Genomic DNA, 5,035 nt, shown 5'->3' with positions numbered 1-5,035 from the left:
CAAAAATCAGATCGCAATGAATGGCTTGCGCACGCGCACTGTGAATTATACGCATGCGCAGATGGGCGAAAATCGCTCAGAGCGAGCGATTGCGCCTTAGCGAGCGGGTCTGAATCAGGTCCACAGTGTATTAAGTACAGTGAAAAACTGAAGTACAGGTCCACCGCTAATGATGTAGAGGATAATATTTTAAATATTACTCATATAGATTCTGATTCTGGGTCGGACGCTGCGGCACCTGTGTCTGCATCTTTTACCAATTGCATGTAAGTAGGAGAAAGAAAAGGAACAATATACAAGATAATCCATCCAGTGTCTCCTATTTTATGACAAAATAATGCATCTTACAGTATAAATTATGTCATGATGTCAAATCAGCTAAAACCCCTCTTGGGTGTAGAGCTCTGCACGCTCTATCAGAGATGATGGGTTTGGCAGGAACTTGCTGCAGGATTTTATTAGAGATCTTCATCAAGACAGCCATAAGATTTTGGGACGGGATATCCTCTGGAGGCCCCAGATTTGCAAGTTGCTTCTCTGGCCCCTGTTGTCTAGATCATCGATTTTATTCTGCAATAATCGAAGATCATGACCATCACGTCTCGCAACTTGTTTTGATAGTCAACAATAGCTTTTCTGTGGTCCTCCAGGACCAGAAGCCTGGTGGCAAGATGCATAAGGTCAGACTGAAGGTTAGCCACCTTTGGTGGCATATTCAATTAGGTGCGAAAAGTCCCGTACTTTTCACATGCCATACTTTTCGCCGACATCGCTGGTTTTCCATGCGGAAAAGTATCGCGCTCGTCCCCGCTTATTCCCGTATTCAAATAGAAATCGGCGAAAACGGAACCCGGCGAATTCAGAACTGGCGAAAAGTGCTGTCAGAATTGGGGAAATCAGCCTGACACCCTCCAAAAGTAGCTCTGACATTCGGGATCACTATAGATACCCCCGAATAGGCCTGCTGAATGTATTTGGAGTACTTAAATTATCGCAATAGCTGCTAATTAGCGTCTTTGCAAAAGTGGTGAAGAATAGTATTTAACAGGTTTTTTTTACAAAAAATAAGTAGTACCAGCAAATTTGGGGTACACGAAAATGGGTGCAAGCATATTTTAAAGTTGCTAATGTGAAGTGTTAAAAAACGTAAAAAAATACCTGCCACAAGCAACCACAATTTTAAAAACACCTGTGGAATACTTGTGGACCCTCCTGGAGTCTATTTAGCTAGTTTTTAAGTTTGTCCTCCAACTTTGTACTTTTTTGTCCTCTTTTTCAAAGTAATTTTTTGGGGTGTTAAGTATTTTTTAACCTTTTTTTGACACAGTTTTCCTTTGGGTGGCTGTGAGCATTGTTGCATCTACACAAGGAAAACAGTTATGTCATATATGCAAGTCTCTTTAGACGGACAGTTATAAAACTACATATTAGGATTCTTTGTTAATCTGTATAACAGACAGCTCAAACGAAACTTCCCTCTAAGAGAACAATAAAATCACTAGTACACTCCAACAGGATATACTCCCATTACAATAGTGGGAAATACACAGGCATCTAGCTAGTTATACATAGAAGAGATCAGTGAACTGCTATTAAACAGAAGACACAATGTATCACTGATGTGTGATTTGCACGTGGTAATACAGTTATACAAGAATATAGCATCCCAGTAGCTGAAAATACTTTATAGATTAAAAGTATTATTGACAAGAGGCAATGAATAAGGACTGCTGATTCCTTTCATGATACTACAAAGAGATCAACAAGAGATACTCTGAATCCAGCCCCAATATATATATATATATATATATATATATATATATATAAAACCAGTGGGGAAAATGATAAGTTTTAAACACACTTTCTCATTATTATTTTTTCATTATAAACACATCCATCTATACTTATATCTTGTTTTAAATATTTTGCCCTATCGGTAACCCTTCCAGAATTGTTTTAAAGAAATTTCAATAAAGAGTTAATATTTTAGCCATATAATTAATGCTCTATGCGGTAATTACGTAAGTGCACCTAAACAAAAACACTACACCTTTTCTTTCTATTTTGTTCTAAGTATTTTTTTAAGTGTATGGTAGCACCTCAGTAATAAACTTCATAGTTATATCTTAAATACTGTTAATAACCTCAGATAAATATATAGAATCTTTATTACTGAGTAAATGTCGCATGCAAAATATAAGAGCTATTAACGTGAAATAATACGATTATGTATATAGATTGCTAGTGCAGGATCATATGTAATTTGTGCTATACGTTATGACTGGTCAGTCTATTTCTGTGAATTTAATATTGTGCTCTCATTATACAATTTAGTTATGCACTTATTTATTTGATTTGTTTTCTTTAGTTATTTGCATCTTTAATATTTTCTTGTACTACTATTGGAGGCTCCCCCCAGTGTCCCCTCAATCAAAAACAGCAGTGAGCAACACTATTCAATATAATTTTACATTTTGAGTGAAATTACTGCCTAATTGTTGACGTTTTTCAGAATTACATAAAGTCGTTGACATAAAGAAGTAGCCAACAGCTTTTTACCAGTGAATATACCAGCTGCTGCTTCTCTATTTCTATAATGGACTGGGAATAGGGATGGCCATCCACTATTGATGGTTAACAACCAGGTTCGAGGTTAGGAAAATACTAGTGTATAAATAGAGACTGATTCTGAGTTGGCGGCATTTGCCTGCGACCCTCAAATGTTTACTGATGTTTTCTTACATTGTCACATTAGTGATGCAAATTAGATGCATATATGGAGAAAAAGTTGCATGGTGTGGCTAAGCTGCAAAAGTATGTATATAGAAAGGTGGCGCTCAGAAGTGAAAGTAAAATTAAAAATAAAAATGACCATATGAATTGTCCTTTGGATACAATTAGTTTGATCTAAAATATAACATAATACAAATGAAACACAATAAGTAATAAATACAGTAATAAAACAATTTGCTCAAGCATATAGGTATGTTCACTAATGGAAGTGAATAAAAATTACTCAGTTGAACCAGCTTTTGGCTGATAAATGTAGGGATTGCTAATGTCAAGAAGTGTGAAGCAGTACTGGATAGATATCTAGTGTCGGGGTAGTCTAGCTCAAATAGCAGTTTTCAGATAACAAATCCTACTGAAAATCCAACTTAGTAGGGTTTATGACTATTTACAATTTACTCTGACTATCCGTTTAGTAGAAGAGATCTTATCTTGGAAAAAGAAAAAAACTTTCTACCAAGTTATAAGTATTCCAACATGATGAATTTAGGATAGCATTAAGTACGCATGAAAACACTATTGGTCTAGAATATAATATAATGAATATGTTAGTTATTCATTATTGGCCAAATTATCGGCAAACTTTTTCTATATGAATTTGTAAATAATTTATGTATCTCTCACTGTTCTTGTATTCTCTTTGTAACCTTGCTTTTTAATTATTTCATTATTTAATTTTCTAATTATGACACCAGTACATAAGTCTCTCTCATTGTCTATGGGGAGAGTTAGATTATTTATCTTCTTAGAGGGGTAATATCGAGTGTGGGAACACTTTCCCTGAACAAAAATGTCTGAGATGTCTTTTACGGCCAATTCATACTACCTGGGAGTTTCTCTTACAACAAGTGCGGCATTAAAAGAAACATGGTGTTTTACACATCGTCCAAAAGAAAGTATATCATTTTGTTATTTTCAACTTTGTTTAGGCACTCTTGTGTATTACTACACTATACACTATGATAATATTTTTCACATGAAGGGTATTTTATACAGAGAAAAATCTTCATCAGCTACCGGTATATCAAACAACAATTCTATATATTAACTTTTGATGCTATTGGGACTTTTTATTTACTTATCTATTTATATATTTAAACATTTATAGACATTTAATTATTTTTATTTTGTGGGTATCATTCTAATGCTGCAAATTTAATTATGAATCCATTCACATCACCTGCACAATTGTCTGGGGTTACTAGGTAAAAGACAAACAAATGTTACTGAGAACCTTAGACAGACACCTATATGCACAAATGTAACAATTTGGGTTACAATTGTGAGTTTATTAGATATGCCGCACTTGTAGGAGGTGGTCTTGCCAGCCGGATCCCGACTTTTGCAATACTTGAGGCTACACGGTATCCATTCCAAGCTTAGGTGGTAAGAGCAGATGCAGGGCTTCCAGTCGCGAGAGCAGAGCTTGCAGGGGTGCAGGGCAGGGAGGGAGGACAAATGGGGAAGGACCTCGAGCATTGATCCATCAACACCTTTCCTGAGCTAGGCCCGCACGTCGTCTTGTCGTGTGTAGATTGCCTCTCTGGCCTCAGAGCAGATGTTATGAATGTGGGAACTAAGCTGGACGCCCTTTGTGAAATTGACGGCCACGTCCATCTGAAGACTCTCCGCTCCTCTCACTTCTTCTGCCTGATGCACGGTGTGTGGATTTTTCTGCCGCAGCTTGGCCATAGACTCACTGGGGATAACCTCATTGTTCTGTAGTTGGGTAATGAAACACAGAGCCTGAAACTGGCTTTGTCCTCTCTCCAGTTACCCTAAGATCAGAATCCGGAAAATCTTCACACCCTGTTTGAAGTCGGCCAGGTAGGTGATAAAAGTTCCATCTGCCTTTCGGAACTCCAGAGTGATGCAGTCTCTCTCACTGTCCGCCTGCAGGCTCTCTTCTGCTAACTGTCCGTCTTCAAGGCGAACACGGACTTTCAGCTCCCCGAGGCTTGTCCTACAGCACCGCAGCCACAAGAACTTTATGGTTGATACCAGAGGAAACATCACCAAGCAGAGTGCACCAGGGCAGGGACTCTAGTATTCAAATGTTAGCAGGGTGAAATGCTGGCATACGGACTGGCTGCTCTCGGGCACCGCTGCTCTGTACTGCCCCGGGTGATCGGGTGACTCAGGCAGCTGCCAGCCCCAGTGGTGCGGTACAGTGACCCCGCATGTGCTGCTCCTGCCCCGGCCGGTGATCCTGGCTGCTCCTATGATTATCCCGGGACAGACTATA

At 38.4% G+C, this 5,035-nt stretch overlaps 1 pseudogene; it reads right to left on the bottom strand.

Annotated features, from left to right (window-relative positions):
- Positions 1–551: 551 nt before the first annotated feature.
- LOC148538571 (out at first protein homolog pseudogene) lies at positions 552–4,803 on the bottom strand (annotated as a pseudogene).
- Between the last annotated feature and the right edge of the window lie 232 nt (positions 4,804–5,035).

Source organism: Taudactylus pleione, unplaced genomic scaffold (genome assembly GCF_031769625.1).
Source record: "Taudactylus pleione unplaced genomic scaffold, aTauple2 ptg000039l, whole genome shotgun sequence".
In the NCBI taxonomy this organism is placed as follows: domain Eukaryota; kingdom Metazoa; phylum Chordata; class Amphibia; order Anura; family Myobatrachidae; genus Taudactylus; species Taudactylus pleione.
The sequence above is the reverse complement of the archived record's forward strand: the minus strand, read 5'-3'. Positions and strand labels throughout refer to the sequence as shown.